Genomic DNA, 18,613 nt, shown 5'->3' with positions numbered 1-18,613 from the left:
AACGTTCCCCAACAGTGGCATCATGAGCTAGGTCTATGCGTAGTTCTCTATTGCACGAGTAGAACACAAATTTGTTGGGGGTGTAGATCTTATCAACTTGCTTGCCACTACTAGTCTTATTTTGCTTCAGCGGTATTGTGGGATGAAGCGGCCTGGACCGACCTTACACGTATGCTCACGTGAGACAGGTTCCACCGACTGACATGCACTAGTTGCATAAGGTGGCTAGCGGGTGTCTGTCTCTCCTACTTTAGTTGGAGCGGATTCGATGAAAAGGGTCCTTATGAAGGGTAAATAGAAGTTGACAAAATCACGTTGTGGTTATTCATAGGTAAGAAAACTGTCGGGGTAATGGGCCACGGGTGGGCTAACCCGAGCCCCAGAACCTTTCAAGACATCAGGGCAGGCCGCGCCCCTCAAAGACGAGTCTCAGATGACGACTCCCAGATGAGCCGAGTCTCAGATGGCGACTCCCAGATGAGCCAAGTCTCGGATGGCGACTCCCAGATGAGCCGAGTCTCAGATGGCGACTCCCAGATGAGCCTAGTCTCAGATGACGACTCCCAGATGAGCCGACTCCTGGCCAGCGACTTCCAGGAAAGCCGACTACGGAGAGTCGGCTCACGATGCTACACTCGTTTCGATAGGCGAGGCGGGTACGACCACGGCGTAGCCGTCACCTCCTGCTTGCGAGGGGCCAGCATGGCTACAGTGTGACGTACCGCCGGAGATCTCCGGCGTGGCCCGGCACTGTTGCCATGCCAGCCCTGACCTCAACCAAGTGAGCGGCGCACTATGGCCATGATGGCCTACCTGTACGGCCCAGAGACGGCGGACCTGCCGGACAGTGAGAACATAGAAGACGGCGGATACGCCCCGAAGGCGGCCCCGTGGGAGTCGGCTCCCCAGAGTCGGCCAGCCTCGCCTTCGGGTCCCACGCGCCATTAACCAGACAAGATGGGGAGTAACGACAGTGATCGCCCGATAGATGGGGCACTGTTGCCACGACCCAATGACCAAGCCCGTGTCATCCGAAGCACGGCTACAGTGCCGGACTCGCCGGCGGGGCCCGCGAGTCGGCGGGCCCCAGCACTCGACGGAGAGGATGGCGGCCTGTGAGACAGACGGCTGGGACCCGCGCCCAGCCGGATTATCATTGTACCCCCGGGGGGTAGGCCTATATAAACCCCCAAGGGCACCCATGCAAAGGGTTCGCATCCATTAGCCTTAGACCAGATCGTATAGGAAGAAGAGAGCTAGCCTTGCCTCCTTCTACCTCCAGAATACAGCTCTAGGAGCAACCTTGTAGTCACTACGCCTTAGTGATCATGCAGAGACCCCGCAGAGCAGCCGTAGGGGTGTTATCTCCCCGGAGAGCCCCGAAGCTGGGTAAGATTCGCCGGCGTGCATGCCTTCGCCTAATCCCGTTTCCTGGCACCGGCGACGTTCTACTCGCTCCCACCATGATAAGCCATCCTTTGGCATATGTCGCACCCAACCCCCGACATTTAGCGCCCACCGTGGGGCGAGGTGCACCGTCGTCCGGAGACCTACTTTGGACGGGAACCCTTTTCCTCCCCCGCGAGCGTAGCCAGCCCGACACGCCCGATGGCGCTTGCCCTGACGCGCTGCAAAGCATTGACGACGCCTACGCGGCGAGCTGCCTCGCTGACCTTCTCGGCGAGGTTAGCATCTTCGACGAGCCTGCATCCGATGCGGGCACGGGCGGCCCCGAAAGCCTCCTCGCGGGCCTCCTCGACCATCTCCACGTCGCCGGGGAGCCTGCCGTGGACTTGGAGTCCGTAGGCTCCACGGACCCGATGTTGGTCGACTCCGACGGCGTGTCGCTCGACACGTTCCCCTCCAACGTGGTGATCTACGACGAGCCACTCCCTCGCGAAGGGAGCGGCGGCAGAGCCTTCATGGAGGTGCTCGTCATTAGTCATGGCGAGCACTCCGGTGAAGGAGCTCATGACCCGCTTGACGCGGCTCTGCGAGACCTGACGGCGCCCATTCTGGAGGACGCTGACACCGAGACGCTGGAGGCACGCCGCCTTCAGCTCGTCGAAGGCGCGAAGAAGCTGGCGAGCATGAGACGCTTGTCGGAGGCCTACCAACGTGAGATGGGTCGCGCTGTGGGCGGCTCGCCAGCGCCGACTGGGCCTAGCCGCCTAGGCGCGGTCTGACAACGCGGCACAGCCATCGCCAACCTGTTCGGGGCCGATCGCCCCGTATATGCCACGCCCACGGAGAACATCCGCGCCGCCCAGGCGGCAGCAGACGAGCTAGACAACTTCAAAGGCGAAGAGCGCCGCCTAATGACCGAGCGAGTCCAGCGACTCCTCAAAGCGACTGCCGCACAGAACGAAGCCGGCTGCCGCACGAAGGCGCCGCAACGCCAAAATGATGACCTACCTCCCTGCCGAGATCAAGGCGCGACGTCTCGGACGCCGACTGGTGGAGTCCGCGGGAGAAAAGAGAAGGATCCGGCTGTCAGCCACAGTCGGACTCGCATCACCATCGAGCGCGACCAAGACGGCCGCCCAAGAGCAGTGGAGCGGCAGGGCGACTACCTGCCTCCTCCGCCACGAAGAGAAAGACGAGTCTCCCCACCGACTGTCGAGCATCCGACTCTCGGCGACCGCCTCGGCCGTCGAGAGGGAGTCGGAGAGAACGACGCCCGCCTCCGGATCGACCGACTCCACCGATCCCTGGCGCTGGAAGAAGAAGATGAGCTGGGCCCGCCCGCATTCGAGACGAGCCCTTCCCCAAAGGGTTCATGCTCCCCCGAGACACGCCCAAGTACACCGGCTCCGTGAAGCCGGAAGATTGGCTAGTTGACTACTCCACAGCCGTCAACATAGCAAACGCAACAAGCGTGTTGCCGTGAAGTACGTTCCGCTCATGCTCCAGGGCACGGCCCGGACATGGTTGAACAGTTTGAAGCCCCGCAGCATCAACAGTTGGGTCGACTTCACCGACGCTTTCATCCGCAACTTCACAAGCACGTACAAGCGACCCCCAAGCCACGACAACTCTCCTTGTGCGTACAAGGCCAAGACGAGTCGACACGCGACTACCTCACGCGATGGGGCAAGCTTCAGAACTCCTGCGAGGGCGTGCACGAGGTGCAGGCTATCGAGTACTTCACTGCCGGGTGTAGAGAAGGCACCCTCCTCAAGCACAAGCTCCTCTGCGACGAGCCAGAGACCCTCGACGAGTTGCTGGTCATAGAAGACAAGTATGCTACAGCCGACTCCTCCATGAAGATAGAGATTCAAGTTGGTGCGACTAGCAAAGTGGCCCCTCAGGCTCCCAGAACTCCGGCTGGAGATACCAGTCGGCGACAGCAGCAGAATGATCACAGGCGCAAGGCCCCACAGCCGACTTCCAGCAGTAGGCAGGTTGCGACAGTCGAAGACCAACAGCCTGAGGGGTAGCCTCCGGCGAAGCGGCAGAAAGGCGGCAAGTCCAACTGGTTGCCGGCCTTCTCTTATGAGCAGACTTTGGATGGTCCCTGCAAGTTTCACAGCGGCGCGAAGTCGTCAAACCATACCACCCGGAAATGCCACTGGCTCACCAGAATCGCCAAGGGAGACGGCCTCCTTCCTCCTCTGCCTGCTGGGCCGCCGCCTCCACAGCCGCCCCAGCAGCCGGCGGCCAGGCCAGTCGGCGCCGTACAAGATGAATACCCCGAAGAACATGGAGCTTATGTGGTGTTCACCAGTATGGCTGATGATCGACGCAGCAGACGGTTGCAGCAGCAAGAAGTAAATGCAGTAGCATCAGATACTCAGGAGTTTATGCATTGGTCCGAGAAGCCTATCAGTTGGAGCAGAGCAGATCACCCAGAGGTGATGCCGAATCCGGGCTCCTACGCCTTGGTTCTGAGTGCTACCTTGGCCACTGATAGGCGGGCCGCTCGCTTCTCGCGAGTGTTGATAGACGGAGGCAGCAACATCAACATCCTGTACAAGGATACCATGGAGAAATTAGGAATCAAGCAGAAACAGCTTCAAAGCAGCCGAACTATTTTCCACGACATTGTACCTGGCCTTTCCTGCTCCCCAATCGGCAAGATCCAGATAGACGTCCTCTTCGGAGACAAAGACCATTTTCGCCGAGAGCCAGTCTAGTTTGAAGTGGTGGACCTTGAAAGCCCATACCAAGCGTTGCTTGGCCGACCTGCTTTAGCCAAGTTCATGGCGGTCCCCCACTACGCCTACCTCAAGATGAAGATGCCGAGTTCAAAGGGGATTCTGACCGTGGCTGGCGACTACAGGAAGTCGTCCGCCTGCGCGGCCGAGAGCAGTCGGCTGGCTGAGTCCCTGGTGATCGCAGCTGAGAGGCGGATCCTTGACCGGTTTGTGGCGATGGCCGGCAAGCAGCCAGAGATGTCGCCCGACCCCAAGGAGTCGGAAGCTGAGGGTTCGTTCAGGCCGGCTAAAGAAACAAAGAGGATACCTTTGGACCCGGAGCACCCAGAGAGGCACACTATCATAGGTGCAAACCTAGACAGCAAATAGGAAGGCGAGCTCGTCGATTTCCTCCGTGAGAATCGAGACATCTTTGCATGGTCCCCTAAAGACATGCCAGGTGTACCGATGGAATTCGCCGAGCACAAGTTACATGTCTGATCTGATGTGAAGCCCGTCAGGCAGCCCTTGCGCCGCCTGTCAGAAGAGAAAAGAAGAGTTGTCAGCAAGGTGTTGGGCAATGACTCCTACTACCTGATCGATGCCCAAAAGCCCCGAGCTCTCAAGAGAGACGACTCCGGCAAAGAGTCGGAACGACCATGGAATGCAAACCTCCTCCGAAGATTTTACAGTTGATTCAGTATGTATCACGCTACCCCTTTGTATTAAAGTACCGAGACTTCGGGCCCCCAAGACGAGCTCGGGGACTGCCCCTTTTGATTATTTGTATGATAAGAATTATGCCTTCAAGTATGCTACTTCTTGCTATGCCGCTTGGCACCGGGCTCGACTAGTCGGCCCGGGGACTCACCGTCTGGCGCTATGAAATATTTCTTGAAGTCGGACAAGTAGTGTGCGGCGCCTAAGCCGTCTCCTGTCAGAAGCCGCAGCTCGCAGAGCGACTGATTGGTAGGCAAGAGTAAGGATGAATGGGCGTCCACACGAAAAATGGCTAAGGACCTAAAACATCAACATAGCCTAAGCCGGCTTCCAGCCCCCTTTTACAAGCCGACTCGCGAATATTCGGCTTACTGCTTTCTATCTAACTTGTTAAATAAACTCCAAAGAAAGGCAAGTACTTGCTTTCCCCAAAGTAGCCAGGCATTTGGCCCAGCGGCAGTCCGCAGAGTGGTTTGCCGGCCGGCAAAGCGGCGACTAGGGGAAGGCGGCAAAGGAAAAAGCCAAAGGAGCAATAAGCAAGAAAAGATAGAACTCGGATTAATATTTACATAAGCATAGGCCCATTGGCCGAATCTTCAGACAGATGTTTAAAATACACCCCGAGGGTGGAATTGTGCAAATTAACAAGTTCATCAAAGACTTTCTAGAACAGATAAATAAAGCTAGAAGGCAGCCTAAGGAGCAGCAGACAGGTTCAGAGGGTCGGAGGAGACGGCGGTGTCAGGCGCCGGGGGAGTCGGCTGGGTAGTCTCGGTTTGATCGCCGCCAACGGCAGTCGGCCCGGTCGGATGCGGCTCGTTGCTAGAGGCACGGTTGAGCTGAGGCTGGTCGCCCGCTCCGCCCTTTGGCACCTCCGTCTCGCCTTCGTCCTCCGCCTCGCCTTCTTCCTCGGTGCTGGAGTCAATCACCTCCGCCGAGTCCTCGCCATATTCCGGGTTCATCCCGAACCACTCTGGCGGCACCTCCTCGCCGCCTTCAGCTCGCTCGGGGACGAAGACACTGGTGTCCGTGTACTCGGCGATGGCCGCCGCACGCTCGACAAGGGTGCCCTCCACAGCCTCCAGCTCGGCCTGGGCCTCTAACCGGAACGCGGCCAGACTGTCCAGGTCCAGCCCCGGATACCACGCCTTGACGAATTCCAAGGCCCGGCGCGCTCCAGCCCGGGCCGAGGAACCCTTCCAGGCCTCAAGACGGCCGGCTGCGACCTCCAACTAGTCGGTAGTTCGGCTGGCGGTGCGCAGAGCCGGCATGTCTGGCCACAGGGTGGCAACTGCCTGGGCGCCGGCACGCTGAAGCCGGTGCATCCGCCGGTGGGCCGGACGAAGACGGGCCTCGATGCTCAGAAGCTGCTCATCGACGGTCAAGGGAGCATTGGCGACAATCTCCTTGCTGTTTGCCCTTCGCGCCTCACGATCAGCCTCGATGGCCAGAGGGACTGCCTGCGAGTGGCCAGGGAAGAAGTCTGCCAAGACAAAAAAGAAGCAAGTCGAAAAATCGGAAATCATCCTGACACATAGTCGGAAACTCAAAGAAAGAAAGCTCACCATCGACGATATCCTCAATCTCGTGGAAGCCGGAGGTCAGCATCGCCTCCTTGTTGGTCCAGGAGGAGCGCTCGCTCTCGAACTCGGCCAGAAGAGCAGCCTCCTTCTTCTCGGCCTTGTCCTGCGTCTTCTTGAGCAGCTCCTTCTGCTCGGCCAGCTGCGCAGTAAGCAGATCGCGCTCCGCAGCGAGCTTGCTGCACTCCTCCCCCTTGACGCGCAAGGCGGTGTTAACTTCACCCAGCTGCTCCTGAAGAGTAGCGTTGGCCCCTGAAGAATGAAAGAAAGAGACAAATAAGTCGTCAGCAAAGAAGAACGCCGAGAAGATCCGGCCCGACTGCTCAGCAGTCGGCCCGAATCTCGGGGACTACAGCCTGCGGGTGCGCCAGCGCGCCCCCGCGAAGAAGAGGAAAAGAACTTACTCCGGCTTTCCGTCAAGTCGGCAGTCCGCTTGCTCAACTCCTCAACATTGCGGTTGAAGGCAGTGGCGCGGAGGTTGTGATACTCCTGCAAACAAAGATTTCAAACAAAATAAGTACTTGAACTCGCCAGAGGGAGTTCCGAGCCGCCTGCTCAGCAGCCGGCCCGAAACTCGAGGACTACACCCAGTGGGTGCGCTGGCGCGCCCCCACAGAGAGGAGCAAGAAAAACAAGAATCAAATAGGAAAACATACCCGGACGGCCGCTCGCGACGCTAGATGCGCCATGGTGCAGATCTGGAGGGCGTCGCCTTCGGCTCGAAGCTTCGCTTGGACATCCAGAAGCGCCTGGTTCAGCGGGCCCGTGCCGCCTCCGCGCACCCACCCAACGGCCGCGGCACTCGTCGCCTCGGCGTCTGGGATGGTTGAGCTGGCGGCTCCGACCTCCAGGGGCCGCGGCGCCGAAGTCGCCTTCTCAAGACGGCGGCGCGCTGGCGAGGCAACCTGAAGAAGCAGCCTCGCATCATCCTCAGTCGGCGGCACCGGCGGGCCTGCCGGCTGTTTGCTGTGGGCTCTCCCAGACGATGGTGGAGGCGGAGGCGGCGGCACTAGCATGTCCGACATGGAGGCCTCGCCGCTCTCCTTCTCCACGACGCGGTTCTCGGTGCCGGCCTCTCCGGTCTGCCCCGTGAACTCTGGAGGCGGCGGTGCAGAGGACAGTGGGGGGACGAGCATCGCCGATCGACGACATGCGGCCTCCTCGGCTCGCTGTCTCGCTGCAAGGGCGGCTTCAGCATCCTCCAGCTTCTTCTGGGCGAAGGCGGCCGCCTTCTCGGGCTCCGCCTTCTCCAGACGGTCGGCCTCCTCCTCGTCGCACTTCTCCCATGCGTTTCGCTCCGTCGCCTCCCGGAGGTCGGCGGCGGGGTCGACCCGCTGAGTATTGGTGGACGTCTTTGCCGACCCCATGACGGAGGGGACGGCGACTCTCTCAAGGGAAAGGGGGGCCCTGAAGAAGAATGGGAGGAGTATAAAAGAAGACTCGGACAAGATTCACCGAAGGAAAATTAAAAAGCGTAAAAACTTACGCAGAGACCAACGGCGGCCTTCTCACTTCCCTACGGAAGCGGTTGGCCTTCGCGGCCGCCTCCTCCCGTTTGGTTGCGGCGGCCGCCCCCTTGAACTTCTTCAACTTGCCGCCGGGCGCACTCGGCCCGACGTGACGCCTCTTCGCGCCGCCTTGGCCAGCTAGGCCGGTGGAGGAGCCTGCGCCCGAGGGGCCGACCCTTAGCTGATGGCGCGGGGCGACTTCCCCTTCGGCGTCGTCCTCGGGCCAGTCGGCGAAGGTGGCCGAGAGCCTGAGGCCGCTTCCCGCCCCTCCGCCTCCGCCTTCGGCGTCGGCTTCCATCGCCGCTGCCCCCAAGTCGGGGTCGTCGACGTCGCTCTCCGCACGATCGGGGACGAACTCGCGGGGTTGTCTCGTGGCGCCGGCTGCAGGCTGCATGAGGGGGTTCTAGCTCAGAAGAAACCAACGAGAATCAGAAACCGGATTCGGCCGCAAAGAAGACAAAGCAATAAGGAGATGTGACTTACCACTGGTGGGGGGTTGTCGCGCGAGTACGGCTCTTTGCCGAACTGCCAGTCCTCCCCGAACTCGCAGTTCGCGATATGGTTCACCATGTTTGCCACCTTCGCGCGGGGCATCTCCTTGGTGCTCATCCGACTTGGGTCTCGGAGGCCGCTCATCTGACAGATCAGGTGAGGCCGGCCTTGGAGCGGGAGAACTCGGCGATCATGGTTCATCCGATCAAGTGACTTGCCGGTAACGAGACTGAACGAGGTATTGGGATACCGACGATCGAGTCTCGGGCAAGTAACGTACCGATTGACAAAGGGAATTGTATACGGGGTTGATTAAATCCTCGACATCGTGGTTCATCCGTTGAGATCATCGAGGTGCATGTGGGAGCCAACATGGGTATCCAGATCCTGCTGTTGGTTATTGACCGGAGAGCCGTCTCGGTCCTGTCTGCGTTTCTCCCGAACCCATAGGGTCTACACACTTAAGGTTCGGTGACGCTAGGGTTGTATGAATATGAGTATGCAGCAAACCGAATGTTGTTCGGAGTCCCAGATGAGATCCCGGACATCACGAGGAGTTCCGGAATGGTCCGGAGGTAAAGAATTATATATAGGAAGTGCTGTTTCGGCCATCGGGAAAGTTTCGGGGTCACCCGGTATTGTACCGGGACCACCGGAAGGGTCCCGGGGGTCCATCGGGTGGGGCCACCTGTCCTGGAGGGCCCCGTGGGCTGAAGTGGGAGGGGAACCAGCCCCTGGTGGGCTGGTGTGCCCCCCCTTGGCCCCCCCTGCGCCTAGGGTTGGAAACCCTATGGTGGGGGTGCACCACTTGCCTTGGGGGGCACTCCACCCCCCTGGCCGCCGCCCCCTTGGGAGATTCCCATCTCCAGGGCCGCCCCCCTGGGGGCCTATATAAAGGAGGGGGAGGGAGGGCAGCCGCACCCTGAGTCTTGGCGCCTCCCTCCCCCTGCTACACCTCTTCCTCCTCCCGCAGTTGCTTGGCGAAGCCCTGCCGGAGTCCTGCTGCATCCACCACCACGCCGTCGTGCTGCTGGATCTTCATCAACCTCTCCTTCCCCCTTGCTGGATCAAGAAGGAGGAGACATCATCCACTCCGTACGTGTGTTGAACACGGAGGTGCTGCCCGTTCGGCACTTGGTCATCGGTGATTTGGATGACGGCGAGTACGACTCCATCATCCCCGTTCTCTTGAACGCTTCCGCTCGCGATCTACAAAGGTATGTAGATGCACTCCTATCACTCGTTGCTTAGATGAAATCATAGATGGATCTTGGTGAAACCGTAGGAAATTTTTTATTTTCTGCAACGTTTCCCAACAATAATAATCACTTGATTCAACTGGGAGTTAATCTTCCTGATGATAGTGTCATTGGCAGAATTCTTCAATCACTGCCACCAAGCTATAAGAGCTTCGTGATGAACTATAATATGCAAGGGATGGACAAGACTATTCCTGAGCTCTTCGCAATGCTAAAGGCTGCGGAGGTAGAACTCAAGAAGGAGCATCAAGTGTTGATGGTCAATAAGACCACCAGTTTCAAGAAAAAGGGCAAAGGGAAGAAGAAGGGGAACTTCAAAAAGAACAGCAAACAAGTTGCTGCTCAAGAGAAGAAACCCAAGTCTGGACCTACGCCTGAGACTGAGTGCTTCTACTGCAAGCAGACTGGACACTGGAAGCGGAACTGCCCCAAGTATTTGGCAGATAAGAAGGATGGCAAAGTGAACAAAGGTATATGTGATATACATGTTATTGATGTGTACCTTACTAATGCTCGCAGTAGTACCTGGGTATTTGATACTGGTTCTGTTGCTAATATTTGCAACTCGAAACAGGGACTATGGATTAGGCGAAGATTGGCTAAGGACGAGGTGACGATGCGCGTGGGAAATGGTTCCAAAGTCGATGTGATCGCGGTCGGCACGCTACCTCTACATCTACCATCGGGATTAGTTTTAGACCTAAATAATTGTTATTTGGTGCCAGCATTGAGCATGAACATTATATCTGGATCTTGTTTGATGCGAGACGGTTATTCATTTAAATCAGAGAATAATGGTTGTTCTATTTATATGAGTAATATCTTTTATGGTCATGCACACTTACAGAGTGGTCTATTTTTATTAAATCTCGATAGTAGTGATACACATATTCATAATGTTGAAGCCAAAAGATGGAGAGTTAATAATGATAGTGCAACTTATTGGTGGCACTGCTGTTTAGGTCATATCAGTGTAAAGCGCATGAAGAAACTCCATACTGATGGACTTTTGGAATCACTTGATTATGAATCACTTGGTACTTGCGAACCGTGCCTCATGGGCAAGATGACTAAAACGCTGTTCTCCGGAACTATGGAGTGAGCAACTGATTTGTTAGAAATCATACATACTGATGTATGTGGTCCAATGAATGTCGAGGCTCGCGGTTGGTATCGTTATTTTCTCACCTTCACAGATGATTTGAGCAGATATGGGTATATCTACTTGATGAAACACAAGTCTGAAATATTTGAAAAGTTCAAAGAATTTCAGAGTGAAGTGGAAAATCATCGTAACAAGAAAATAAAATTTCTACGATCTGATCGTGGAGGAGAATATTTGAGTTACGAGTTTGGTTTACATTTGAAACAATGCGGAATAGTTTCACAACTCACGCCACCCAGAACACCACAACGAAATGGTGTGTCCGAACGTCGTAATTGTACTTTACTGGATATGGTACGATCTATGATGTCTCTTACTGATTTACCGCAATCGTTTTGGGGTTATGCTTTAGAGATGGCCGCATTCACGTTAAATAGGGCACCATCAAAATCCGTTGAGACGACGCCTTATGACCTGTGGTTTGGCAAGAAACCAAAGTTGTCGTTTCTTAAAGTTTGGGGCTGCGATGCTTATGTGAAGAAACTTCAACCAGATAAGCTCGAACCCAAATCAGAGAAATGTTTCTTCATAGGATACCCAAAAGAGACTATTGGGTACACCTTCTATCACAGACCCGAGGGCAAGATTTTCATTGCTAAATTCGGAACCTTTCTAGAGAAGGAGTTTCTCTCGAAAGAAGTGAGTTGGAGGAAAGTAGAACTTGATGAGGTAACTGTACCTGCTCCCTTATTGGAAAGTAGTTCATCACAAGAACCGGTTCCTGTGACAACTACACCAATTAGTGACGAAGCTAATGATATTGATCATGAAACTTCAGATCAAGTTTCTACTAAACCTCGTAGGTCTACCAGAGTAAGATCCGCACCAGAGTGGTACGGTAATCCTATTCTGGAAGTCATGTTACTTGACCATGGCGAACCTACAAACTATGAGGAAGCGATGATGAGTCCAGATTCCGCAAAATGGCTTGAAGCCATGAAATCTGAGATAGGATCCATGTATGAGAACAAAGTATGGACTTTGGTTGACTTGCCCGATGATCGGCAAGCCATTGAGAATAAATGGATCTTCAAGAAGAAGACTGATGCTGATGGTAATATAACTGTCTACAAAGCTCGACTTGTTGCAAAAGGTTTTTGACAAGTTCAAGGGGTTGACTACGATGAGCCGCATTTTATGATTATGAAATTTGGCAAATGGATGTCAAAACTGCATTCCTGAATAGATTTCTGGAAGAAGAGTTGTATATGATGCAACCGGAAGGTTTTGTCGATCCAAAAGGTGCTAACAAAGTGTGCAAGCTCCAGCGATCCATTTATGGACTGGTGCAAGCATCTCGAAGTTGGAATAAACGTTTTGATAGTGTGATCAAAGCATATGGTTTTATACAGACTTTTGGAGAAGCCTATATTTACAAGAAAGTGAGTGGGAGCTCTGTAGCATTTCTGATATTATATGTAGATGACATATTGTTAATTGGAAATGATATAGAATTTCTGGATAGCTTAAAGGGATACTTGAATAAAAGTTTTTCAATGAAAGACCTCGGTGAAGCTGCTTACATATTAGGCATCAAGATCTATAGAGATAGATCAAGACGCTTAATTGGACTTTCACAAAGCACATACCTTGATAAAGTTTTGAAAAAGTTCAAAATGGATCAGGCTAAGAAAGGGTTCTTGCCTGTATTGCAAGGTGTGAAGTTGAGTCAGACTCAATGACCGACCATAGCAGAAGATAGAGAGAAAAATGAAAGATGTTCCCTATGCTTCAGCCATAGGCTCTATCATGTATGCAATGCTGTGTACGAGACCTGATGTATGCTTAGCAATAAGTTTAGCAGGGAGGTACCAAAGTAATCCAGGAGTGGATCACTGGACAGCGGTCAAGAACATCCTGAAATACCTGAAAAGGACTAAGGATATGTTTCTCGTTTATGGAGGTGACAAAGAGCTAGTCGTAAATGGTTACGTCGATGCAAGCTTTGACACTGATCCGGACGATTCTAAATCGCAAACCGGATATGTATTTTTATTAAATGGTGGAGCTGTAAGTTGGTGCAGTTCTAAACAAAGCGTCGTGGCGGGATCTACATGTGAAGCCGAATACATAGATGCTTCGGAAGCAGCAAATGAAGGAGTCTGGATGAAGGAGTTCATTTCCGATCTGGGTGTTATACCTAGTGCATCGGGACCAATGAAGATCATCTGTGACAACACTGGTGCAATTGCCTTGGCAAAGGAATCGAGGTTTCACAAGAGGACCAAGCACATCAAGAGACGCTTCAATTCCATCCGGGACCAAGTCCAGGTGGGAGACATAGAGATTTTCAAGATACATACGGATCTGAATGTAGCAGACCCGTTGACTAAGCCTCTTCCACGAGCAAAACATGATCAACACCAAGACTCCATGGGTGTTAGAATCATTACTGTGTAATCTAGATTATTGACTCTAGTGCAAGTGGGAGACTGAAGTAAATATGCCCTAGAGGCAATAATAAAGTTATTATTTATTTCCTCATATCATGATAAATTTTTATTATTCATGCTAGAATTGTATTAACCGGAAACATGATACATGTGTGAATACATAGACAAACTTAATGTCATTAGTATGCCTCTACTTGACTAGCTCATTAATCAAAGATGGTTATGTTTCCTAACCATAGACATGTGTTGTCATTTGATTAACGAGATCACATCATTAGAAGAATGATGTGATTGACTTGACCCATCCCGTTAGCCTAGCACTTGATCTATTAGTATGTTGCTATTGCTTTCTTCATGACTTATACAAAGTTCCTACAACTATGAGATTATGCAACTCCCATTTACCGAAGGAACACTTCGTGTGCTACCAAACGTCAGAATGTAACTAGGTGATTATAAAGGAGCTCTACAGGTGTCTCCAAAGGTAGATGTTGAGTTGGCGTATTTCGAGATTTGGTTTTGTCACTCCGATTGTCGGAGAGGTTTCTCTGGGCCCTCTCGGTAATGCACATCACTATAAGCCTTGCAAGCAATGTAGCCAATGAGTTGGTTACGGAATGATGCATTACATAACGAGTAAAGAGACTTGCCGATAACGAGATTGAACTAGGTATTGAGATACCGATGATCGAATCTCGGGCAAGTAACATACCGATGACAAAGGGAACAACGTATGTTGTTATGCGGTTTGACCGATAAAGATCTTCGTAGAATATGTAGGAGCCAATATGAGCATCCAGGTTCCGCTATTGGTTATTGATCGGAAAAAGTTCTAGGTCATGTCTACATAGTTCTCGAACCCGTAGGGTCCGCATGCTTAACGTTACGATGACAGTTTTATTATGAGTTTATAAGTTTTGATGTACCGAAGGTTGTTCGGAGTCCCGGATGTGATCACGGAGATGACGAGGAGTCTCGAAATGGTCGAGACATAAAGATTGATATATTGGAAGCCTATATTTGGATATCGGAATCGTTCCGGGTGAAATCGGGATTTTACCGGAGTACTGGGGGTTACCGGAAACCCCGCCGGGGGTTAATGGGCCTACATGGGCCACAAGGGAGAAGAGGTGGGCCGGCCAGGGCAGGCCGCGCGCCCCCTCCCCCCTAGTCCGAATAGGACAAGGAAGGGGGGGGGGGCGCCCTCCTTTCCTCTTTCCCCTTCCCCCTTCCTTCTCCAACAAGGCAAGAGGGGGGAGTCCTACTCCCGGTGGGAGTAGGACTCCTCCAGGCGCACCCCTAGGGGGCCGGCCGCACCTCCCCCCTCCCTCCTTTATATACGGGGGCAGGGGGCACCCCATGACACACAAGTTGATCTTCATGATCGTTCCTTAACCGTGTGCGGTGCCCCCCTCCACCATATTCCAACTCGGTCATATCGTTGCGGTGCTTAGGCGAAGCCCTGCGTCGGTAGAACATCATTATCATCACCACGCCGTCGTGCTGACGGAACTCATCCCCGACACCTTGCTGGATCGGAGTCCGGGATCGTCATCGAGCTGAACGTGTGCTGAACTCGGAGGTGCCGTACGTTCGGTGCTTGGATCGGTCGGATCGTGAAGACGTACGACTACATCAACCGCGTTGTCATAACGCTTCCGCTTTCGGTCTACAAGGGTACGTGGACACACTCTCCCCTCTCGTTGCTATGCATCACCATGATCTTGCGTGTGCGTAGGAAAGTTTTTGAAATTACTACGTTCCCAAACATTTATAACAATGCAGAAAGCAGGCATGAAGGGTGTGGAGAGGGCATTCGGAGTGCTTCGAGCTCGTTGGGGAATTGTTCATGGAGCTGCATTGATATGGGAATCAGAAATTTTATGGCAGCCGATGACATGTTGTGTTATTTTGCATAGTATGATTATTGAGGATGAGGGTCAAACAAATGATTTTGGAGCATCTGAAGAAAAAGTCCAAATCCCGGAAGATCGGGATGCAAATCTGCTTATGAACTTTTTGCAGATGCATACGAATCTTAAAGATCATTAGGTGCATGCACAACTACTCAATGACCTTGAGTATATGTGAACCCACAATGTAAACCAAATAGCTAACGTTTGAGTTGCACACTTAATATCAATTTTATGTAAAAAACGGTATTTTTGGTACCAACATTTGTTATGTCGTGCGACATTGGCGTGTATGATAGACGTGCATGAATTTGAGAGTACAGATTTGAGGTATGTGGCTGTCGGGTAGGACATATGAGGGGCGGTCCGACTGCATTCGCGGGCATGCATGGGCGCGTCCGCGGACGTACAGGGGTCGGATTTACCAAATCTGGTTGTAGATGCTCTTAGATAAACAACAATATTGATTTTTTTAAAAAAACTGAATTTTGTTGACATGCAAGATGCTCGAGTGTGTGCAAATTTTAGTGGTGAAAGGTTATTCAAGAAGCTCGTGGGAAAAAATGGCTTTCAATTTGTTTTTGTAAAACATGCACTTTGAAGACTGTAATGATGTTATAGTGTAGATGAAATAGATTACACGCGCTATGTTCCTAAATGTAAGACATTAAGTTTAGAAACAGATGTAATAACAAATAGAAATACTCATCATTTGAAGGACGAGGGAGGTGGCCTTGTCATATGCATTCACTACTGTTAGGGCATCTCCAATGGCAATCCGCAAATTTCCTCCCGCATCCGTCCGTGGACAAAGAGGAACCAGCACGTGGACACGGATGCGGGAGGACACCATTCAATCGTAGTCGCATACATTTCAAACTCTTTTCAACAAATCGGATAAAATTCGCGCAAACAAGGCTGGATCTCATATAAACATGACGTATTTCATGCAAACATGAAGAAAACAGTTATAGTTTGGACACATTTTCAACTAAAAACGAAACATGACTAGTCTACGGTCAACGAGGCGGGTCTCCAACGTCATCCCCATGATCGGCAGCGCTGAGCCCTGGAGGTATATGCTTTAGCGCTAAGGATGGATCGCTTCCCCACCGCTCATCAGAGTGGAACCGCCGCCTGATGATTCATCCGGAGGGGAAGGGTCCCTACACTACACGAACCATGGTTGGTTTTTGGGTAAGGGGATGACGGTGGTCGGCGAGAGGGCAAGACACCGGCTATGTTCGTCGGCGGTCCCTCGGCGGTGCCCTTCATGGGACCCAAGCGGCGGCGGCCTACCGTGTTCTATGTCTCCTCGATGATGGTGGCGGACGCGGACACCTGGCCACCAACTTGTCGACTTCCGTGCACCTGGCTTCTGTCTTCGCATGGAACGGGAGGCGTGGTCACAGGCGCGGGAGGCGTGGTCACAGGCGCGGGAGGCGCGGTCACAGACACGAGAGGCGTGGGATGACGCGGCATCGTCGACCACACAATTGATGCCCGTGTCGTCATGCTCTCCGCCGTTTCGGCATGGAGCAACTCGCCACTCCTCCTCGAGCTGGCCTAGAGTAATGAGTTGCTGAACCACGCACCAGCCTGCTCCGTCGGGCTAGGCGAGGGAGGTGGAGCAGCGAGCTTCCTCACTCGTATTCGGCTGGCTCAGCGGGCCACTCAACCAACTTTTATGCCAGAGAACCGATCTTCCGGCTCGTCGGATGACATCGAAAGATTGGAGAAAATGGTGGAAGGAGGAGATGTGAAGCGACGGAGTGGTGCGATTCTTGCTCGGTGTCTATCCTGGTTTATATAGAGTGCGGACATAAGGAGTGTGCCGGTGTTGCGTTTAATGCTGACCTGCTCGTGAACGGACGTGTGGCCGGAGTAAGTTTCTCGGCTTCCACATGAGGTTAATGGAGGCATTTTAATGAGGAAAAGAGGCGTGTTCAACCAAGTGTGCAGCGGGCGACGCTCTCGACTGGCATGCCGCTTCAATGGCAGAGGCAGTGAGAGGGCGCGTCCGCCCTGAGCCGTCTTCAATGTTGAGCGGGACGCTATACATCTGTACGAATGCGGGCAGCTGGCGCTGGACGGGAATGCGCATGGACGAGGGAGGAGGGGTTTGGGTGGGTCAGGATGGTCAAAAACGGGTTTGGGAGCAGTCCGGACTCCCGCAAACCTCCCCAAGTTTGTCTACGGTTTGCTGGAGAAAACGCGTTCGGACCGTGCCGCGGATCGATACAGGCCCACATTGGATGGCTTCTGCGGTCCAACAACGCGGTTCGAACGGTTGCGAAAGGTTTGAGGGCCAGCGTTGGATATACTAGTGATGTGACACAACACACAACTCGTAATAGAGTACCAGTGACGCGTCACACAGAGGCATGCCGTTGGTAGTAGGGTACTAGTGGAATGTGCGATGAGTAGCACGCCTTTTTTTAGGGAAATGTTGCTGCCTTTATTTAACTAACATGACTTGAAATGTCATCCGAGATTACATCCAACACAAAGTCTGGGAGGCATCCCATCACATCTTACAAAGTTCATCACCAACTCCTACCCTTGCTAATTTATGCGCAGCAACATTCGCTGAACGACTAACCCAAGAAACTCTAAACTCGTTTTTTGTATGCAACATCCTTTTAATCTCGTGGATCCAAGGTCCTGTCACCGAGTAATTCGCCTCTGGATTATTGATCATCTGCACCACTACTTTACTATCCAGTTCAATATGCACTTTTTCGATATGCATCTCCATAGCTAACTAAACAGCCTGTCCACAGGCCCGAACCTCAGCTGCTTCTGGATCCGTGATTCCTGGAAAGAAATGGCAAGTGGCTCCTAGAAACGCCCCATTACGATCTCGAGCAACAACACCACCACCAGCCTTTGCTCCCCCCTTAGAGATAGCACCATCAGAATTGAATTTCACCCATCCATCCTCCGGCACATCCCATCTCTGAACATGTTTTAATGGGGTAACATGTACTCGCGGTAGATGAGCCAGTGTCCATTCTTGCATATGGCGCACCACAGTTTGCATTCACTACTAGGAAAAACCTTATATACAGAATTTTACCAGTAGCGCTTGTTAAAATAAGGTGCTACTGCTATCTACTAGCAGCGTGGAGTGAATAAGCCCGCTACTGCTATAGAAATAGCAGTAGCGCGGCCCAAATAAAAAGCGCCACTACTATAACTGCTACACCGTTGCCGGCAAGCTAGGTATAGTAGTAGCGCTGGTCATCCACCAACGCAACTACTATTGGTCTTAGCAGTAGCACTTTCTCTGGCCCAGCGCTACTGCTATGGGTGCCTTATCAGATCGCCAAATCCCTCCCCCCTCCCCACCCCTCCCCCCGCGCGCCCGACCATCTTCTTCCTCACTCGCCGCGGCCTCACTCTACCTTCGCCACCGCATTGCCGCCACCGTCATCCCTCCCCCTT

This window comes from Triticum dicoccoides, chromosome 6B (assembly GCF_002162155.2).
Source record: "Triticum dicoccoides isolate Atlit2015 ecotype Zavitan chromosome 6B, WEW_v2.0, whole genome shotgun sequence".
Lineage (NCBI taxonomy): Eukaryota > Viridiplantae > Streptophyta > Magnoliopsida > Poales > Poaceae > Triticum > Triticum dicoccoides.
The sequence above is the reverse complement of the archived record's forward strand: the minus strand, read 5'-3'. Positions refer to the sequence as shown.